Source organism: Bos indicus, chromosome 24 (genome assembly GCF_029378745.1).
Source record: "Bos indicus isolate NIAB-ARS_2022 breed Sahiwal x Tharparkar chromosome 24, NIAB-ARS_B.indTharparkar_mat_pri_1.0, whole genome shotgun sequence".
Classification (NCBI taxonomy): domain Eukaryota; kingdom Metazoa; phylum Chordata; class Mammalia; order Artiodactyla; family Bovidae; genus Bos; species Bos indicus.
In genome coordinates, this window is record NC_091783.1 from 20,495,556 (window position 1) to 20,519,538 (window position 23,983).

General features: G+C 38.0%; 1 protein-coding gene across 6 annotated transcripts in view; it reads right to left on the reverse strand.

Annotated features, from left to right (window-relative positions):
- KIAA1328 (KIAA1328 ortholog) overlaps nucleotides 1–23,983 on the reverse strand; it is a 425,486-nt gene that overhangs the window by 283,869 nt on the left and 117,634 nt on the right. The window lies entirely within an intron of this gene.

The following is a 23,983-nucleotide window of genomic DNA, read 5'->3' on the forward strand; positions in this document are numbered from 1 at the left end:
ATCAGTTACTCCTTTTAAAATCTCTTTCACTGACTGGCCCTTACTTTACCCCCATTAAATGCAAATATTCCCTAAGATAATGTCCTAGAACCTATTCACTACCTCTTCCCATGACCTTATATAATACCAAAGCTCAAATTCAATATATATGCTGGTGATCCCCAAGTTTCTGTTTTTCAACTAGTCCAGCAAAGTGACTAAGGTTCTATAACCGTAGAGTCCATGCACATATTTGACCCTATATGTTTTATAAAATGTAAGTAAGATAATTGTTAAACCTCTAATTTCTCAAATCATTTTTAATATTTTCAAATCATAATGCTGAGTTTTTACATTTAAATAATTGAAGTTAATACGCTCCAAGAGTTTGCATCCTACTATCACTCAGAGCACCACCACAATGCTGTTGAATGATGTCACTTTTTATTTTAAAATGCTAATACATACCAGTTTTATGTGAAGGAAACATGAAATTTACTAAACAATAATATTGTATAATCAGTTCCTGACTTGATTACACTTTGAAATGAATCCAAAATGACATATGCTATACTGCAAATGAAGTAAGTTAGGGTACCGTAGACAACAAAAAGAAATCACATTGAATAAAATTAAGGACTACGTTATCCATCAATATAAAATTTCTTCTTTATTAACAACTAGTATCAATAAGATGACAGTAATATTCAGTTTCATAACCCCCAAACGAATTGTTTTCTAGGGCCATCTACACCATTTGTGCAACAACTGTTTTGAAATGACTTAAAAGCAATGACTCTCCACTCTGGACTTTAACACAGGTGTTAAGGTGTCGATTATCTGACATTCCCTTTGCATATACAAGTCCCAAACAACCAAGGGAGGCACTCTGCACATCTTTTGTCTGGCACATGCCTTCAATTAAAAAAAGGGCTGTATGTATAGATGCAGATGGGCCACGATGCCTGTAACCAGCAGGCACTCCAAGTAGCATCAAATTCTGATGGGGCTCAGGGAAGTGCATGTGCTTTGGCATCATTTCTAGAGATGGCTCCTGGAATAAAATCTGAGACTGTTCTAGCTCTAGGAGATGGTAGAGGATTTTTTAATTTATGTATTTTTTAATCCAACTGCCAGCAAAATCTCCTTTTTAATAAGCAGTAAGAGTTATGATAATGTTGCTGAAAACATTCACGCCCCAGAATACAAACATAACCTCTCAGCTATATGCTTCACTTGCTATCATATACAAGAAATCTGTTAAAAACGAAATGCTAGCTCCACTGGGTGGCACACGACTAAGACACAGGAAGGGTTACTCCTAGTACTAAAAATTATTCTGCCTTTTGTTTCCTCATTAAAAAAAATATATATTTAGATTACAAAATTAAAACAAATAAAAGTAACACTGCATAATTTAGCTGTCGTTTTCTACCAAATTGCTTATAACTGTAACCATAAAATGATAATAATCTACCATATGTGCAGCTGCAAAACTAAGAAAAGCACTGGTCAGTGCTGCTGCGAAATGTGAACCTACTACTCCCCCTGGTGACTGTGCAATTGAATTGCAATAAAATAAAAAGTTTTTTATTTCTCCAAGAACAGTGTCAAATTTTATATACTGTTAGTTCTAATGCTTGTTTTGAACACACAAATTTGTTTCACTGCATTTTATGTATTTGAAAATAACTTGAGTACAAGGTGACTCTCACCCATGAGACATGCTAGATGCAGGCAGAAAATGGCAGCCAACTAGAAATATACAAAAACACACCAACGTGCTTCACACCTCAAACATCTACCAGCTAAGGCAGTTTACCCAGGATTATGGCCACACCCACCCACATCTAGTGTTAAAACTTTCCATCCATCTCAGTAACTGTTCTTTGACCACTTTACCATACCTTAGAAGCTATAGTCCCTTTCAGTATCCACTTTCACCAGCAATGGCTGCTCAGTATCAGTCAGGTCAACTTTGTGGCCCCATGGACTGCAGTCCACTAGGCTCCTCTGTCCATGGGATTTTCCCAGCAAGAATACTGGAGTGAGCTGCTAAGCCCTCCTCTAGGGGATCTTCCACCAGCATTCTTCAGGTATTTTCAAGGTAAAGTGCCATATTTATTGTAGTATTTATGCATTTGGGGCTTCCCTGGTAGCTCAGATGATAAAGAATCCGCCTGTAATGCAGGAGACCTGGGTTCAATCCCTGAATCGCGATGATCCCCTGGAGAAGGGAATGACTACCCAGTCCAGTATTCTTGCCTGGAGAATTCCACGGACAGAGGAGCCTAGCAGGCTATAGTCCATAGGGTCACAAAGAGTCAGGTATGAATAAGTAACTAACACAGAGACATATTTATGCATTTATTAACTATAAAAAAGGGTTGCATTGATGAACTTTTTGAGTGTTGTGGCTCTAAAAGTATTTTTTTCCCATAAGTGTGGTTTTGGAGGCATGATTTTGCAGTGTGATTTTTAGGAACATGTGGTGCTGGAGAAGACTCTTGTGAGTCCCTTGGACTGCAAGGAGATACCAGTCCATCCTAAAGGAGACCAGTCCTGGGTGTTCATTGGAAGGACTGATGCTAAAGCTGAAACTCCAATACTTTGGCCACCTCACGTGTAAAGTTGATTCATTGGAAAAGACCCTGATGCTGGGAGGGATTGGGAGCAGGAGGAGAAGGGGACGACAGAGGATGAGATGGCTGGATGGCATCACCGACTCAATGGACATGAGTCTGGGTGAACTCTGGGAGTTGGTGATGGACATGGAGGCTTGGTGTGCTGCGATTCACGGGGTCACAAAAAGTCGGACACAACTGAGCGACTGAACTGAACTGAACTGATGTCTCCTTTTAGCAGAACTGTATCATAAATAGTCAAATGCATGCCTCTACTATATTTGTGTATAAGACAAGAGTAATCATAAATAATTATCTAAGTTTTGTAACTTAAAAACATGTTTTATGTGTTTATTTTCACTTTTTCTATCACTTTTTCTATTTCCTGTTAGAAAGCCTCTCTTCTCTGTTATAAACCTTTATTAAGAAATCAGGAGGGAAAAATTTTATACACATATGTATATTTTGCATATATTTATTATGCATATACACACACACACACACACTGCCGTTTTTCCTATTCAACCTATTAATCATACCAAATAATTTGTGCCGCTGCTCTGCCTTGACAACCATATCTGGTATCTCAGCTGATACCACTGCACTGGAATCAACTGAGAGCTTTTAAGAAATGGAAAATCCCGAGACCCTCTCCAGATATGGGTCAGTCTGCATTTTCTCAAGCTACACAGCTGACTGATGTACACGTTACAGTCTGAGAAGCAGTGGTGTGAACTACTTTGACAAAGGCCCAGGCTCCATTTCCACCTATTTTGCACTTCTATAGAGTTAAGAAAAACAGCTTTCCTGCCACCAAAGTATAGGTCTTTTACAGTGAATTAACTGGAATGCTTATTTACAAAACAAAAGAAACCTGCTGCTATTTTGTTAGTCTTTCTAACTTTATTACAACACAATCTGCTTGGATCACAATGGATAACATTAGAGAGAATGGCCACAAAAGATAAATGAGATAAAATATGACTAAATATTAATTCCTAAAAAGGCAGGATGTTATATATATATATAAGTTTTTATATATAAAATATAAAACTGCTTTTTCATTTACGTGTGTAAAACGGCATATGTACAATAAAAACCCTAGCAACTCACGCTATGTCATATGCCTGGGACATACATATTTCATTAGACAAACATTTAAAAAACTACAGAGAGTTAATGTTTCTTCCCCAATTGTATAAAAAAGCACTAAACTGAGTGTTCTGGTTACAGTGACTTACAAGCTACAGAAGAAATGGTTTAATAATGGTACCTTTATAAGATCTGCTATGATAGGGCTATTTATCACAGATTTTTACTAAAAACCAGTATATAACTCATTAATATATGCATATTGCCATATAATAAGTGCCAAGCACCCAGAAATTCTCTGGTAAAATGTTCCCTGTTCTCTCAGCTGTCTCCACTGACATCTAAATAGGCACATAAAGTATGCACTTGACACAGACTAGCCTGGCTAGTCTGTGGCTTGTCCCCTTCATGGGGACAAGGGGCTGCAAAGAGCTCAGCCTCCACTTTCTCTACTGTGTGTGTGTGCATACTTTCATTTTTTAACTAAAGTATGTGTGACATATTGCACTGTATAAATTTAATGTGTACAAAAATGTTAATTTGATACGTTTACATATATTGTAATATGATTGCCTTATAGCGAGAGTTAGCACCTCTATCATGTCAGATAATGATTATTTCTTTTTTGTGGTGAGAATAACTAAGATCTATTCTCTTGGCCAAGTTAATAATTATAATACAGCTTTGTTATCTAAATTCACCACCCTGTGCATTAAAACTCCAGGACTTCTTTCTCTCCCAGTCAGAAGTTTTCCTCTTTCTTTGATCTGTTTCTTACACGTCCATAACAAAACCAAACCAAACTAAAGCGAAAACCCAACTAATCAACTATATGGTTCCAGATAACATAAAGCATCAGATGGTCATATGCTATTTGGAATGGCAAAGATGGTGTTATCTGGGTAGCTATTCACAAGTAGGTGGATGCCCTTTTCTTTAAAATATAAACTGAGAGGATTATACCAAAGAAGCTCCAAATCTGCGGTTTTTAGTGACTTCAAGTCTGGATAAGTGGAAAAAGGGAAGAGGAGAACAGAATAGAGGAAAATGCATCAAGGAAGAAGATACGTGTGCTCAGGCGGACAAGACTAGCCAATAAAGTTTAAAAATAAACAGAAATGCAAAAGTAAAACAAAAGTAAATTTCCTCCTAATTTACAGGAGAACTATAATGTTTTGCTTTCCTCAGAAAGATAAGGGTACAAATTCTTCAACTGAAAAGTTGGAATTCCAGATATAAGCAGTATTAAACATAAGAATCAGCAAGAGAGGAAAAACAAAAGGAACTATGCTAGGCAATAAAAAACACAACAGATTAAGACAGAAAAGGGAGACTGTTTGGACCTAGAGATTTCATTTAGGGTGGATAATTTTCATGTAAACTTTGTCAAACTTCTAAAGGTCCAGATAGTATTTCATATTATGTGAGCCATTACAGCAACTGAACAGCTCTGCCATTGAAGTGTAAAAGTAGCCACAGATAAATACGTAACCAAATAAGCATGGCTGTGTTCCAAACAAGCTTAATAAACAAAAGTGGGTGTAGTCTGGACTTGACCTGCAGGTTGCAGTTTGCAAAGAGCCTAGCTGAGAACTAGAAAAACTATGGCTGTAAATTTACTTGGATTTTAAGAGAAATAGAAATGATGAGTGAGAATCACTTGGACTCCAGCAGGAAGTGGTCTCTAAGATCACTGTGACTGGTTTTGAGAGTGATGAGCCTTTTGAAAATTAACTTGGACTAATATTAAATAAAACCACATAGTTGTTACAGATTTACTTTATCATATTGCAATGACATTTACTTTTCCTTTCCCTAAGCTTCCTTCTTGTTACTTTCATTGATTTATTAAATAAAAAAACAAATTACCACTGGAAATGACAGCCAGAGCAATCAGGTAAGAAAATGAAATATAGATGGCCCTCCATATACATGGGTTCTGTATCTGAGAATAGAGGGTCAATTATACAACACTGTTGTATATAAGGAACTTGAGCATCTAGGTTACCTACAGGGATTCTGGAACTAATCCCCCAGATAGTTATCTCATTATCTCATGGATAATGAGAGCTAACTGTAAAAGGCATCCAAATCAGAAAGGAAGAAGCAAAATTCTAAAGGTGTCACCAAAAAAATATAAGAACTGACAAATAAGTTCAATAAAGTTTAGTTCAATTCAGTCGCTCAGTCGTGTCCGACTCTTTGCGACCCCATGAATTGCAGCACGCCAGGCCTCCCTGTCCATCACCAACTCCCGGAATTCACTCAGACTCACGTCCATAAAGTCAGTGATGCCAAATCAATATACAAAAATCTGTTGCATTTCTGTACAACACTAACAAACTATCAAAAAAGAAATTAAGAAAAAATAACTGCATTTACTATAGCATGAAAAAAGAATAAAATACTTAGGAATGATTTTAATCAAAAAGGTGAAAGGTCTGTATACTGAAAACTATAAGACATTGATGAAAGAAAATGAAGAAGAAAATGAAAAGTATTCCATTTCATAGACTAAAACAATTAATATGGTTAAAATGCCCATACTGCCCAAAGCAATCTGTTGATTCAGTGCAATCCCTATCAAACTTTCAATGGCATTTTTCACAGAAATAAAACAATCATAAAATTTGTATGGAACCACAAAAGACCCCAAATATCCAAAACAATCTTGAGAAAGATGAACAAAGCTGAAGGCATCATGCTCCTTGATTTCAAACTATATTACAAAGGTATCATAATCACAACAGTATGGTACTGGCATAAAACCAAACACACAGGGACTTAACTGGTGGTCCAGTGGTTAAGAATCCGCCTACCCATGCAGGGGACATAAGTTCAATCCCTGGTCTGGGAACTAAGATCCCACATGCCACGGAGCAACTAAGACCATGTGGTCCATGCTCTATAGTCTGTGCTTCTCAACAAAAGAAGCCACCACAATGAGAAGTCCATGTACCACAACTAGAGAGTAGCCCTCAATCGCTGTAACTAGAAAGAGTTCACATGCAGCAATGAAGACCCAGTGCAGCCCAAAATAAATATTTATATAAAAAAGATGCACAGATCAATAGAACAGAAGAGAGTGTCCAAAAATAAACCCATGAATATATGGTCAGTTAATTTATGACAGAGGAACAAAGAATATACATGGGAAGAGGATAGTTTCTTCAATGAATGGTGTTGGGGACACTGGAGAGCCACATACAAAAGAATCAAACTGAACCATTATCTATCTTACACCATACACAAAAATCAACTCAAAATGGATTAAAGACTTAACTATAAGACCTGAAACCATAAAACTCCTGGAAGAAAACACAGAGATAACTGACATTGGTTTTGACAATGATGTTTTGGATTTGACACCAAAGACAAAAACAAGTGAGGCTATACCAGACTTAAAAACCTTCTGCACAGCAAAAGAAACCATCAACAAAATTAAAAGGCAACCTATGGGATAGGAGAAAATATCTACGAACCACATACTCAATAATGGGTTAATATCCAAAGTACACAAGAACTCATACAATTCAATAACAAAATTCAATAACAACAACAAAAAACCAAATTAAAAAATAGGCAAAGAGCCTAAATAGACCTTTTTCAAAAGAAGATATACAAATGGCCAACAAGTACACAAAGAGGTGCTCAACACCATTAATCATCATGGCAATGGAATGATCCCTTATTTGTGGGCAGAAACATGAATATCAGTGGCAGAGAAGGGTAATTATGGGACTCGATTATAATCAAAAGCTAGGGCTTCCCAGGGGGCAATGGTGGTAAAGAACCCACTTGGTAATGCAGAAGACATAAGAGATGGGTTCAAACCCTGGGTCAGGAAGATCCCCTGGAGGAGGGCATGGCAACCCACTCCAGTATTCTTGCCTGGAGAATCCCATGGACAGAGGAGCCTGGCGAGCTATGGTCTACAGGGTGGCAAAGAGTCAGACACGACTGAAGTGACTTAGCACGCATGCAATCAAAAGCTGTAGCAAAGAAAATGATTTAAACACAGAGATTAGGAAAATCCTGCAAAGCTGGAAAAACAAAGAAGAGACTCAATTTGTCCATCATTTCATCTCCACTCTAGAAAATAAACAAAACTGGCTAAATTAAAGAAACCCTGCTTCATTATTCTTTCTTATTCTTGTACCCTCAATTTTTGACTGAGTTTCTGATGCTCTGTACCGAAGTCTAGACATCTGTCCCTCTGAGGTAAAAAGACAAATGAAAATGGCATTAAAATACCTAATGCAGACATAAAACATATATACTGGAGTCCTGAAAATCCAAGGGTGAACATACTTTGATCATTTTTATATACTGATTAAAAATTAGAATCTGAAACCAGTTCCAATATCATTAACAGTTTTCATCTTCTACTAATTCTGCAGGCAAAACTCACACAAGACAGAGCACCTCAGCTTTGTTCCTGTTTCTGAGCTCAGAGCAACTGCTTCAGAATGTGCTGTGGGGCTACTCTGCCACATTCACTGCTGAATCTAATTTCCCTTTCAGGGCTTTGAAAGTGAAAGTTAAAGTATTAGTAGCTCAATCGTGTCCCACTCTTTGTGACCCCACAGACTGTAGCCCACCAGGCTCCTCTGTCCATGGACCCTCCAGGCAAGAATACTGGAGTGGGTTAACATTCCCTTCTCCAGGAGATCTTCCCGATCCAAGGATCAAACCCGCGTCTTCCGCATTGCAGGTGGATTCTTTACTGTCTGAATGACCAGAAGTTAGGTAATTACAATAAACGTCAGTTACAGAAATACTTGAATAAAATTGCAAACTTTTTTAATGAAGATCAAAAGATTATTATAAATGTTTGTGGTCACTAAGGTGTCTGATATGGTCCAGGTCATAAAGATAATAAGATTATAATCATAAATTCACTTTCAATAAAACTTTTGTTCATACTATATATATTTTCTCCTATGCTCCCTTGGTAAAATAAACTGATAGAATAGTTACATCATGGATATAAAGGAAGGAAAGGGGCATTACTTTTAAATGCATATGGTTTAAATTTTTTATAACTGATTTTCTTAAATTATACATCACACTTTCTGTGTAATATAATATGCAAGGTGGAATTCTAAGGAGCAAAGCCATTCTTATAGCATATATATATAAGTGTGGATAAACTGTTAGATGTTAAAACTACAATTTAAAAAAATAAAACAGCTAGGCTTGGTAATCTTCAAAAATTTATATCACTGTATAGATTCCCTAAAGCAAAGAACAACAAAAACACTGCAAAACGGAAAATTATTTACTACTTTATTTCTGGTTTAAAACAAAACCTAGAGAATAAATGAATATTTCACAATTCTGAAAGTCAGAGAAAAACAAATCTTCAAATATGTCATCAGGCTAAGCTACCTCAAGAGTGAGGCCAACCAGAAGCAGAAGTCTTAATACTTGCAGAGAAAAAGGTCAAGATGTCTTGAACTGTCTTTATAAATCCAAGTCCTAGCCAAAAGACTTCTTCATCATTTGAGGTTTCTGCTGATTTGTTTTTTCTTTTTCTTTTTTTGCTTTTTCACTGGATTCATGTTGGAAAGAAAAATCCACGTGACAGCATGTACCATCAATGGGGAAATACACATAATGGCATAAACATAAAGGCATTATGAGACAGCAAAAACTGGTACCTCTGGTGAAGTACAGGGTCCCAGCTTTGGAAAGATTTTTTTTTTTTGACTTTAATACTAGCAATTATTGTGAGCTGCTATGGAACTATTTGGAGAAGGCGATGGCACCCCACTCCAGTACTCTTGCCTGGAAAATCCCATGGGCGGAGGAGCCTGGTAGGCTGCAGTCCATGGGGTCGCTAAGAGTCAGACACGACTGAGCAACTTCACTTTCAGTTTTCACTTTCCTGCGTTGGAGAAGGAAATGGCAACCCACTCCAGTGTTCTTGCCTGGAGAATCCCAGGGACGGGGAAGCCTGGTGGGCTGCCGTCTATGGGGTCGCAGAGTCGGACACGACTGAAGTGACTTAGCAGTAGCAGTATGGAACTATTATAACATTGAAACTCTACCATAATATTCAGATTCATTTTGAATGGCATCTTTTATTCATCCTATATTTAAAACAGGAGAACTAAAGAAAAATTGATTGGCCATTGCTTTGATCTGATGTAATAATCTATAGAACACTAACTATAAAGTGAATTCCATATCTGCAGGCAGAGTACACCAGGCGGTCCATTCTTTTAATACCACAGATTCAAAGTATCTTGGTACACAGCTCACCTCATCATATAGCATACTTTATAACATCTCTTTGTGAGACTCAACATGCCTATTAAAAATAAGCTCCTATCCATTCATTTCAGCATTGCTACTACTATTTTAAAACCTACTACTATTAAATTCAAAGTTAGAAAAGGCAATTCTATATGTGAGGTAATTCTTCTTAGAACTATTTAACTCCTGTATAAAAGATGCATCATGATTATAAGGGAGGTCCACTCTGCTTAGAATGCATGAAGTTTCAAGAGAATGTTGCTCCCACACTAACAGTAAGAAAGAGCCAGGGAATCTGTAGAACTATTTTGGGCCCATCAGAGTTCAGGTCACAAGATAATCAGGTGAAGTGAATTCCAAAGGTGACAAACCTCTTTAAGGACACGGATCAAAGGAAGTGATGGTCATCATAAAAAGCAGATAAAGCACACCTGGGAAATTAAAATAAAATTTTAATAAAGGTGGTGTGTGCATGCTCAGTCACTTCAGTTATGTCCGACTCTTGGTGACCTTACGGCCTGTAGCCCACCAGGCTCCTCTGTCCATGGGATTCTCCAGGCAAGAATGCTTGAGTTGCTTGCCATTTCCTCCTCCAGGGGATCTTCCCAACCCAGGGATTGAACACACATCTCCTGCGTTGCAGCCAGATTCTTTATTGCTGAGCCACTGGGGAAGCCCCAATAAAGGCTGAGTGTGGGCTAACGTGACAGCTTACACATCTCTGGGAGCACCAGACACAGGACAGTATGTACTCACTCACCAGACCTTTCACACAGGCCCCTATCAGGGTCTTATAAGACATATTAATGAAGCAAGAGACCTAAGAGAAGCCCCATTAGTGATGCATATGTACAAACTGCCCTCTTCCGGGACCACTGTCTTATGCAAGGAAAAAGCTAGAAACTTCCAGGGGGTCAGGAAACACTCCTGCCCTACCTATACCCAGAGACCAGAAACATTAGGAAAACTGTGCCAGTATCCCAGAACCCACAATAAGCACAAGGCAGCAGAAGCCCATCACTGGAGAAATGTCAAGTGCAGTAATAAGACACAAATCCAACTCAACAGCTGACTGGAACGACTCAAAGTGGATACTAAATGCCTGTCTGATACAGGAGAGAGGTGCCATTTCTGAGCATAAATACTGTTTACCTCAGTCTCCAGTATTCTTTAACACACAATGTCAGGCATTAAATAAAAGATAAAAAATTTATCTGATGGCTTTATTAGCAGCCTGTACACAGCACAGAAAACAGTCAACTTGGAAGTAAGGTAGCAGAAATTATCCAAAAGGAAACACAAAGAAGATAAAAAGGACAGAGCATTCCAGATCTGTGCTATCATATCAAACATGTGCAATGGGAATCCCAGAAAGAGAAAAGAGAAGGAGATGGAAGGAATGTCTGAAGAGATAATGAATGGTCAGGAACTTTGCAAAATTAATGAAACAAACCACAAAGGCTTCTCCGATGGCTCAGCGAGTAAAGAATCTGCCTGCAATGCAGGAGACACAAGAAACATGGGTTCAATCTCTAGGTCAGGAAGATACTCTGGAGTAGGAAATTGCAACCCACTCCAGTATTCTTACCTGGAAAATTCCAGGGACAGAAGGACCTGGTGAGCTATAGTCCATGGGCTCGCAAATAGTCGGACATTACTGAGGATGCATGGATAGGTCATAGGCATAATCACACACAAAAGAAGCTCCAACAACTCCACACAGGATAAACATACACACATACACAGACACACACACACACACACACAAACACATACACACAGACACACACACACACACCCCTCTCTAGACATATTGTAGTCAAATTGCTGCAAATCAAAGCCAAAGGAAAATTTTGAAGACAGCAGGAAAAAAATTATTTTAAAGTATTTTAAAAAGCATATCATAGCAGCTATATTCCACACTGTGGCTTGACAGTTACAAGTAATAAAACAACAGGAATAACTAATACTTACTGAGTACTTATTACATGTGAGAAACTCTTCTAAATTTAATACCCCTTTAATACCTTAAATTAATATTGAAGATATTAAATGAAGTACATTTAATAATTTATTTTACAGATGAATAAACTGAGATACAAAGAAGTTAAATAAATTCTTCAGGACCACACAGTTAAAATCTGTGGCATCAGGGTTCGGGTCCCAGCAGTATGGCACCAGGGTCCATACTCTTAATCACTCCATCATTCTGTTTTGGTCAAGACCTTTATCTCCACCCCATGATGGTACCATAAACAACCATAATTAATACATCATGAGTGCCACTAACATACACATCTTGCCCCATCTGTGCTCCTAAAAAAGAAAGCAACACTAATGGAAGGAAGAAGAGTCACTTATTCTATTATACTGAGGTTGGCCATGAATGTTAGCCTAGTTTATACAATTCCTTCTGAATTACATAAATACTTCTGTGCAAGAAGAAATCTGGACTTTAAATGTACTGCATGAACTGCCGGTGCTGAACTATAACTACCTGTCCCTACAAGGGCACTCCCTTTAGAGACTACTTCTCTCCTTTAAAGGGCAGTGAACATAACAGTATCAAGGGAAAATTTGTTACTATTTCTAAATTGTCTATGCTCACAGCAGGCAGGCTTTAGGCAGAAATTCTGCCACAGCATTATGATTAATTTATTTTTAATAAGCTTTATTTTAGAATAATCTTAGATTTGCAGAAAAGTTACTAGAGTTCCCAAAAACCTCTCATCCAGTTTTCCTTATTAATATCTTCTATCACTATAGTGTATTTGGCACACCTAAGAATCCAACATTGTTACATTACTATTAACTAAACTCCTGAGTTTAATCAAATTTCACTAATTTTTCCATTCATGTCCTTTTTCTATTCCATAGTCCTGTTCAGGATACATTGAGTTACCACATCTCCTGAATTTTCTGTAGTTTGTGACAGTTCCCTTGTTTTCCGTGACTTTGAATATTTTGAGGAACAATGACCAGTTTCCAGTTTGGGCTTGTTGAACGCTTTTCTCATTGCTGGAGTGGGATGATGGATTCTGGAAAAACATAGCACAGAGGCAGCAAGTGCCATTCTCACTGCATCCCAGCAGGGCTATCTGAGAGCCACAAGACTGGTGATGTGAGCCTCCACCGCTCGGTTAAGGTAGTGTTTGCTGGGTTTCTTCATTGTGAGGTTACTTTTCCCTTTCATTCCCTATTCTCTGAAATGCAAAAAAGTGAGAGTATCTTAGGAGCAGAGGATGGAAATTAAGGTCCACCTTTTGAAAGAAGGAGTAGCTACATTTATTATTTGAAATTCTTCTATAAGAAAGCATTGTGTCTTCTCCCCCATTTGGTGAATTTATATTTAAATTATTATTTAATACAGGGTAAAATGATTAGACAAAGTACATGTTTTTAGCTGAGATTTCACTCTCTTAAAGCCAAGGAACAAGTTCCTAGTCCAGTTTTCAGTGAAAAGAAAAGAAACAAATTTAAAGTGTCACAGCTGAGAAACAATTTTGCCCGTTATGTATAACATTAACGGTAAGATAGAAGCAAAGGTCATCCAAGGAATGCGCTGAATGAAGGAATACAGAACAGGACTTGGTATGTTCATCACTGTGCAACCACAGTGCGTCCATCTGCCTTCTTCCCTCTGTCCCCCCTCCTCTCTTCTCCTTCAGGGTGGAAGGTGAGCAGGGTGGAAAGAAGAAAAGGAAGCGCGTGAAACTGGTGTTCCTCTTTATAACAACGCAAAGACACTGCGTGCTGTTGTCTACTAGATCTGCCAGAATTTACACCTCTAGAGGCCAAAGAAGTCATGATAACCAGACATGCTAAAATAAGAATTTCAATTATTCTTGATCAGATTATAAATGATTTCTCAGATAATCTATCCTTCCATCCAATCAGTTAGACCCCACAAAACAGAACATCTTGGAACAAGGAGCTCACCTCATGGTAAAATGAATGTGAAAGTGCCTAGGAAACTCCACACCCAGAAGACCTGTACTCAAAAGCTACAAAAGATGGGGGTTTCAGAGAACAACTAAAACAACAAGAGAAAAGGCGTTCAAAAAACTATTAAAAGGAGAAGAAATCAAAGGGATGAAGAAACAGAAGGAGAAGGAAAACTAGATAACCTTCACAACTATTTCAAAGAAATCATTTGTAAGAAATGTGTTAAGAGTCAATTTTTTTTCAAGCAGGCTAAATTGTAACTACTGTAACAAGTATAAACATATCTAAGGAAGTGTGATCTGTTTGTACAGTACAGAAACGGCCTCAAACTTTTTTAGTGTCTAGATTTGCCCAGGAAAAAGGTATTCAATCAAACGGTCTGCTAATCACAAATATTCTGTTTCTTTTTCTTGCTCAGCCTAGGCCTACTCTTTCCTGGCTCATAACTCCACTGTTCATACGGTTCTAATTGGTCTTAGAATTTCTAACATTCTACCATCATATGTCTTCTGGCTTCACCTAAAATCTTCCCTCCCATCTTCTTAACCTTCAATTAAACATAGGCTTCACCTAAAGTGAAAGTGAAAGTGAAGTCGCTCAGTCCTGTCCGACTCTTTGCGACCCCATGGACGGTAGCCTACCAGGCTCTGCGGTCCATGGGATTTTCCAGGCAAGATTACTGGAGTGGGTTGCCATTTCCTTCTTTAGGCTTCACCTAAAAGTAACCACAAATCTGCAAACTTTTAAAAAAAACCGTTAACTTTAGAGTTTATAAGATACTTTTTCTCTTATTCCCTCACTTGACTTTCATAATAGTAAAAACACCATAGTGTATTATCATCTTACAGATGAAGTAAGGGGAACTTATTACGTGGCTGAAGTTACCATAACTATTTTGTTACTCCTTCACAAAGGAGTAAGACCTTCACAAAGTCACCTCAAATGAAGATCTGAATTCACATGGTAGTTCAGTGTATTGTAATTTCTAATAATACATGAATGAATATGAAAATGCCTAGGAAACGCCACATGTATTTCTCCTTCAACAAATTCAATATATATTTTATGGTTCTCCTACATGACTTCTCTGTACAAGTAATTCTTTTGAAATGCTATCTTCCTTCAGCTTCTTCTGACACACTATTAACACTATTCCTTTGTCTCTAGCTATTCCTTCTCATTCTCATTCTAAGGTCCTATCTTTTTACAGCTAATAAAAGTTAGGATCTGACTATGGCTTTTTTTCATGTTATATGTTCTTCCTGGGCAATCTCACCCAAAGTCTAAGTTTCAATTATATTCTGACTCCCAGAAGCACATGTCTGGTCCTAAATTATATTCCCAACTCAAGACTCTTATTTTAATTAGATTGAACTTATATTCAAAGTTAATGTGGCAAAAATTAAAGTCATAATCTATGTTTTTAAAACTTGCTTTTTCTCATATATCTCCTATCCCTCTATCTACATGCCCTATCCAGAAATCAGAGTCACTCAGATTCTATTGGCTCTGCAACAAATCATCGTCCCTACTCTACCTCTAAATAGCTATCAAGTCAGTCTGCTTCTTTCTATCCTCATCACCTCTGATGTAGCTCAGATTTTAGCATCTCTCCCACCTGAACTCCTGCTCTACTACACAGTAAGCTTCTGAACACTAATTTCACCCTTTAATTTATCTTTTGTCTTGCTGCTGAAAAGATTCTTTCACAACACCAAGCAGATCAATTTACCAGGCCCTACCCTCAATTATCAAAACCAAACACTGAGAGCACCCTCCTGCCCCCAAGCTGACATCCCACAGGGTAAGTCCAAAGGCCTTTGCAACTCAAGACCCTCAGTGATCTGAATCAAGGTTATCCTTCCAGCATCATTTCCTTCCACTTTGCTTTACAACTTCCATTTCACTGATGCAACCCATACTTTCAGTAATTCAAACTCGTGAAGTTTCTTAAACACATAATGACAGTCCTATTCAACAGAACTTTCTGTGATGATGTGTATGCTCTATAGTCATCCTATACACTACCGGTCACATGTGGGTAACTGGCAATTTAAAACACAACATGGCGACTAATGTACTGAGTTTTTTATTTTATTCAATTATAATTAATTTAAATTTGCATTGTCACATGTAGCTAGTGGCTTCCATTTTATAGACGGCGACTCTTTATGTTCTCTGTATCTCTGTATCTTGGGATATGTCCCTCTGTCCAGAATATTCCTTTATCTTTCTTTAGCCCTTAATTCCTGGAATGGTAATTTTCTATTCATCTTTCAAGTCTCAATGCAATGACTTTTTTTATACTAAGTCTTCTTTGTCTCATCAACTCTTATAACCCCTTTCCCCAAAAGAAGTACAATTTATCATATTGTGCATATTATGGTCATTCTTTCAAGAAATATTTATTCAGCATCTGTTATGTGTTAAATGCTGTGCAAGGCACTGAGGAACAGAAGAAGATAGTGAAGTCACTCAGTTGTGTCCGACTCTTTGCGACCCCATGGACAGTAGCCAACCAGGCTCCTCCGTCCATGTGATTTTCCAGGCAAGAATACTGGAGTGGGTTGCCATTTCCTTCTCCAGGGGATCTTCCCGACCCAGGGATCGAACACTGTTCACTAGGATAAACAACTGCAAGCTGATTAACAAGTGCTATACTGCAAGTGTCCACCAATACTAGTCTCTGAACAATGCTACATTTGTTTACATCTCGATGCTTTTTCACATGCTTTTCCTTTTGTCTGACATTCTCTCCTTTGCCTTCTCTACTAGATAAAGTCTTTTTTGCTTTAAGATTCAGGTCAAGAGTCAATTCCTCTGGTAAGTCTTCATTAATCCCTAGTGAGCCTCTTCTCTGCTCTCTGAAGTCCCACCAGAGGGACTAAAAACAAGGGATACTGGCTCGCAATTCACTTTTCTTGTAGTATCTTTGTTGAACCTGGGCCTCCTGCATTGACAGGAGGCTTCTTTACCACTAGCACCGCTGTGTGTATGTATGTGTATGTGTTATGAAGGCTTCCCTGATGGCTCAGAGGGTAAAGAAGCTGTCTGCAATGCAGGAGACATAAGAGACTCGGGTTTGATCCCTGGGTCGGGAAGATCCCCTGGAGAAGGGCATAGCAACCCACTCCAGGATTCTTGTCTGGAGAATACCATGCACAGAGGAGCCTGGTGGGCTACAGTCCATAGGGTTGCAGAGTCAGACATCACTGAAGCGACCTAACACGCACACAAGCATATATATATACAACTCTGACTTTTCACCTGAGTCTTATAGGCAAATTCCCATTTACTATTTTGGTAAATGGACATATTCCAAAAGACCTACATGCAAGTCAAACTGAACACATTCAAAACGTATTTAACTTATCCCAAAATACCTGAGCCATCTCCTGGGTCCCTGTCTCTTTAGGGGACCAATACCTACAGGTAAAAAAAAATGTTTTAAACATTCTGAAACCAAGTACCATAAATGTTAAACATTGTTCACTTTTACTCAAAGCACTACAGCCACCTATCATTATTTTAATCTTGCACCACTTCTCCTCTTAAATCAAACTAAACTTAAGAATCATGACATGACCACTTAAAAAATTTGGTTATATATACTCAGAAGAGTTTTAAACCAAAAAAACATTAATATCTTTCAGTGAGTTTCACAGAGCAAAACCAAAATTACTCAAAAGTTTCTAATACATTACTTTTATTCTGTCTTATCCCATTATTCACAATGCTTATACAAATATAAATTAAATACAACAAATGATAACAAAATACCAGGAGAAAAAAAAAAGTATGGATGATATAATAGTGTCCCACCCTCAAAAATGTATTTGTTGCACTGAACTGTGAAAGTTCCATACAAATGTGAAAGTAAAGAATCATAAATTAACTTAAAATGATGGTCAGGAGTTCTACTTCCAACTTCCAGGCTTGTTTCTAATCTTAAGTGGAAAACTATAAGGCCTTCCCACTTAAGTACGAGTGCTAATTTTTCATTAATACCCTAGAAGAGGTTAAAGAAATTCTGTTTATAGTTGGCAGAGGCATTTATAGGACAGGGATGTTGAATATTGTCATATTTTTTCTCTATCTATTGAGATAATCATATAATCATATTATATGATATGATAATGAGATATTATATGATATATCATATTATATGATCTGATAATGAGATAATCATATAGTTGTTTGTTTTGGTTAATATGGTGAATTACACTGATTTTAGAATCTTAAATAAATCTTGCATTCTAGAAAAAAATTGGTCATGATAATTACATATATTCTATATTGTTCAATTTGATCTGCAAATATTCTGTTGAGAATTACTGCATCTATGTTAATAACAAGGAATACTGGCTTGCAATTTACTTTTCTTGTAGTATCTTCATCAGGCTTTCCTATCAGGATAATGTAAGTAATAATTTGGGAGCTTCTAGAAAAAGCTTGTGTAGAAACATGTGAGGCTTTATTTGCTCAAATCTTGTACACTTCCAGAAATGTCTGATTTTGTGACTGGCTCTTGAGAACTGAACTCTTGGAATGTTCTAAAAAAGTTGTTTTGCACATTTGAAGCCTTGACTGCACTGTACCAATTTGATTTGTCTAGACAGTTTGTGCAAACAACGTGGTTTATAGTAAATACTTACTTTCAGTAACTACAGTTATCCCTGCAAAAACCCTAGATTATTAGAATCAAGCAAGATTCCCTGGCAGATAATACTTATACATACTGCTTTTGCATAGTTTGCTGTTTTTTAAAAAATGTAGGTATGAGTATGACTTCTGGTCCTGTGGATCCATCTAGTAAATCACTAAACCTGGAGGTGATCTTGGGGACACGCAACACAGTGTGATACTGGGGGCCATCAGCAGACATTAGCAGTATTTTTTCCTTACATACTTAGCATCGTTCACCAGTGAAGCCATTTGGGCTTGAAATTTTCTTTATGGGAAGTTTTTTCTCCCTTAGTTAATAGACTTTATCTTTTAGAGAAATTTTAAAGTTTATAGAAAAATTGAGCAGAAAGTTCAGAGAGATCTTCTACAGAGCCCCCCTTTTGAGTTTCCCCTATTAATATAGTAACTGAGCGACTGAACTGAACTGAACAGGTTGCATTAGTGTGGTACATTGCTACATCTATGAACAAATCTTAACACGTTATTTCTAGCTAAGATTAATAGTTTAGAGTTCACTCTCCGTGTTGTACAGTTCTATGGGACTTAACAAATGCATAATGTCATGTATCCACCATCACAATCATATCATCATACAGAAGAGTTTCACTGCCCTAAAAATCCACTATGCTCCATCTACTCATCCTTGCCTCCTTCTCAAAGCCAAGTCCCTGGCAATTATTGATATTTTTACTGTCTCTACAGTTGTGTATTTTCCAGAAATCAACTTTTCAGATTGATTTCTATCACTGGGCAATATGTATGTAAAGTTTTTCATGTCTTTTTAAGGCCTGATAGCACATTTCTTTTCTCAAGGAATGATATTCCACTGCATGAATATGCCACAATCTGTTTATCTATCTGCCCACTGAACAACTTTTGGTTGCTTTCAAATGTTGGCAGTTGGTTTCTGTGTGGATACAGGCTTCAAGTAAATAGCAAGGATATGATTGTTGAACCACATTTTAACACTAGGCTTAGCTTTCTAAGAAACTGCCAAACTATATTCCAGAGAGGCTGTACCACGTTGCATTCCTACCAGCAACAGTTCTTGTTGCTCCACATCCTCGTTGGCACTTGCTACTATCAGTGTTTTAGATTTTAGCCATTTTAATAGGTGTGTAATAGTATTTGTTTATGTTTACACTTGCAATTACCTAATGACATAAAATATTGAGCATCTTTCCATATATGCTTATTTACCAACACTGTATCTTCTTTGGTGAGGTGCTGCTTCATATCTTTTGCCAATATTTAAACTTGAGTCCTTAGTTTTCTTCAGTTCAGTTCAGTCACTCAGTCATGTCCAACTCTTTGCGACCCCATGAACCGCAGCACACCAGGCCTCCCTGTCCATCACCAACTCCCAGAGTTTACCCATATTCATGTCCATTGAGTCAGTGATGCCATCCTATCATCTTACCCTCTGTCGTCCCCTTCTCCTCCTGCCTTCAATCTTTCCCAGCATCAGAGTCTTTTCAAATGAGTTAGCTCTTCGCATCAGGTGGCCAAAGTATTGGAGTTTCAGCTTCAACATCAGACCTTCCAATAAACACCCAGGGCTGATCTCCTTTAAGATGGACTGGTTGGATCTCCTTGCAGTCCAAGGGACTCTCAAGAGTCTTCTCCAATACCACAGTTCAAAAGCATCAATTCTGTGCTCAGCTTTCTTTATAGTCCAACTCTCACATCCATACATGACCACTGGAAAAACCATAGCCTTGACTAGATGGACCTTTGTGGATAAAGTAATGTCTCTGCTTTTTAATATGCTGTCTAGGTTGGTCATAACTTTCCTTCCAAGTAGTAAGAATGTTTTAATTTCATGGCTGCAATCACCATCTGCAGTGATTTTGGAGCCCCGAAAAATAAAGTCAGCCACTGTTTCCACTGTTTCCCCATCTATTTGCCATGAAGTGATGGGACCGGATGCCATGATCTCAGTTTTCTTACTGTTGAGTTTTAAGATTTCTTTATACATTCTGGGTTTAAGTCCTTTATCAGATCCTTTCATTCTCTTTAACAACATCTTTTACAGAGAAGTTTTTAATTTTAATAAAGTCCCACTTAATAATTTTCCTTTAATGAATGGTGCTTTTGATGTTATATCTTAAAACTTGTCATGCAATCAAAGATTACATAGATTTTCTCCTATCTTCTAGAAGTTTTGCTGTTTTGCATTTTATATTTAGGTGTATGACGCATTATTTTTATGAAAGATAAAAAGTTTGTGTCTAGATTAATTTCTTTGCATGTGGCTGTCCAGTAGTTTCAGTACCATTTATTGCAAAGACTATCTTTTCTCCACTGAACTGTCTTTGTTCCTTTGTCAAACATCAGCTCACCATATTTGTGTGGATCTATTTCTAGGCATTCTAATTAGTTTTGCTGATCTATTTGTCTATTGCCAATGCTACACTCTCTTCATTACAATAATTTTATAGTTAGTAAGTCTTGAATTTGGATAGCATCAGTCTTACAACTTATTCTTCTTCAATAATATGTTTGCTCTTCTGGGTCTTTTACCTTGCATAAACCTTAGAATCAGTTTGTAAACACACATAAAATAACATGCTTGGGTTTTAAGTGAGATTGCATTGACTCTATAGACCAAACTGCTGCTACTGCTGCTAAGTTGCTTCAGTCGTGTCCGACTCTGTGCGACCCCACAGATGGCAGCCCACCAGGCTTCCCCGTCCCTGGGATTCTCCAGGCAAGAACACCAGAGTGGGTTGCCATTTCCTTCTCCAATGTATGAAAGTGAAAAGTGAAAGTGAAGTTGCTCAGTCGTGTCCTACTCTAGCGACCCCATGGACTGCAGCCTACCAGGCTCCTCCGTCCATGGGATTTTCCAGGCAAAAGTACTGGAGTGGGGTGCCATTGCCTTCTCCGATAGACCAAACTGGGGAGAACCAATTTCTCCAAAATATTGTCTTCATAGCTGAACACAGAACCTCTGTTTTTTAGTTCTCCTTTGCTTGTGCTCATCAGAATTTCACTGTTTTCTTCATTTAGATCTTGTATGTATTTTGTTAGACTTATACCTAGGAATGAATTTTCTATTTCTCTTTTTCTTTAGCCATGAACATACTGATTATTGTTACTGTTGTTGTTCAGTCGCTTAGTCATTTCCAACTCTGAGACTCCATGAACTGCAGCATGCCAGGCTTCCCTGTCCTTCAGCATCTCCCGGAGCATGCTCAAACTCATGTCCACTGAATCGGAAATGATATCATTTCGGAAATGACATCCTAAAGGAAATCAGTCCAACCATCTTGTCCTCTGTCATCCCCTTCTTCTCCTGCCTTCAATCTTTCCCAGAATCAGGCTTGTTTCTAATGAGTGAGTTCTTCGCATCAGGTGGCCAAAGTATGAGAGTTTCAGCTTCAGCATCAGTCCTTCCAATGAACATTCAGGACTGATTTCCTTTACAATTGACTGGTTTGATCTCCTTGCAGTCCAAGGGACTATCAAGAGTCTTCTCCAACAGCACAGTTCAAAAGCATCAATTCTTCGGCACTCAACCTTTTTTATGGTCTCATATCCACACATGACTACTGGAAAAACCATAGCTTTGACTAGTTGGATCTTTGCTGGCAAAATAATGTCTCTGCTTTTTAATATGCTGTCTTGGTTTGTTACAGCTTGTCTTCCAGGATCAATTATCTTTTAATTTCATGGCTGCAGTCATCATCTGAAGTGATTTTAGAGTTCAAGAAAATAAAGTCTCTCACTGTTTCCACTGTTTCCCCATCTATGTGCCATGAAGTGATAGGGACTCGATGCCAGGATCTTCACGTTTCTGAACGATGAGTTTTAAGCCAGCTTTGTCACTCTCCTCTTTCACCTTCATCAAGAGGCTCTTTAGTTCCTCTTCGCTTTCTGCCATAAGGGTGGTATCATTTGCATATCTGAGGTTATTGATATTTCTCCCAGCAATCTTGATTCTGGCTTGCGCTTCATCCAACCTGGCATTTTCCATGATGTACTCTGCATCAACAAAGGTCCGTCTAGTCAAAGCTATGGCTTTTCCAGTAGTCATGTATGGATGTGAGAGTTGGACTATAAAGAAAGCTGAGTGCCAGTGAATTGATGCTTTTGAACTGTGGTTTTGGAGAAGACTCTTGAGAATCCATTGGACTGTAAGGAGATCAAACCAGTCAAAAGGAAATCAGTCCTGAATATTCACTGGAAGGACAGATACTGAAGCTGAAACTCCAATACTTTGGCCACCTGATGTGAAGAACTAACTCCCTAGAAAAGACCCTGATGCAGGGAAAGATTGAAGGCAGGAGGAGAAGGAGACAGCAGAGGAGGAGATAGTTGGATGGCAACCAACTCAATGGACATGAGTTTGAGCAAGCTCCAGGAATTTGTGATGGACAGGGAAGCCTGGCACGCTGCAGTCCATGGGGTCACAAAGAGTCAGAATGAGCGACTGAACTGACCTGACTCGACATAGAAGTTAAATAAACAGGGTGAAAATATACAGTCTTGATATACTCCTTCCCCAGTTTGGAACCAGTCTGTTGTACCATGCCTGATTCTAACTGTTATATCTTGATTTGCATACAGATTTCTCAGGAGATAGGTAAGGTGGTCTGGTATTCCCATCTCTTTAAGAATTTTCCACAGATTGTTGTGATCCACACGATCAAAGGCTTTAGCGTACATGAAGCAGATTTTTTTTCTGGAATTCTCTTGCTTTTTAAAATGATTTTAATTGCTAATTCAATTGCTCATTGTTGGTATATAGAAAGCAATGGGCTTTCACATAGTAACCTTGTATCGTATAACCTTGTTATAATTAGATTACAGGAATCTGGGGGTAGAGTCTTCAGAAATTTCTACAGGGACATTCATGTCATCTTTGAACAAAGACAGCTTTTTATTTCTTCTTTCCTAATATGTATACATTTTCTTTTCTTTTCTTGTCTGATTGAACTAGTAAGACTTCAAGACGTTAAAACTCTTTAAAGTACAAGTTCATTTCTAAAAATATTATAGATATAGACCTTGGCGGAATTCCTACCTGTGAAGTCAGCTGGTCCTGGACTTTTGTTTGTTGGGAGTGTTTAAATTATGATTCAATTTCAGTACCTGCAACTGGTTTGCTCGTATTTTCTATTTCTTCCTGGTTCAGTCTTGGGAGACTGTACCATTTTAAGAATTTATCCATTTCACGAGAGACCTGGGTTCGTTCCCTAGGTTGGGAATATCCCCTGGAAAAGGGAAAGGCTACCTACTTCAGTATTCTGGCCTGGAGAATTCCATGGACTGTATAGTCCATCAGTCACAAAGGGTAGGACATGACTGAGCAACTTTTGCTTTCACTTCACTTTCTAGGCTATCCATTTTAGAAGTAACAGCTAGAACCAGACATGGAACAACAAACTGGT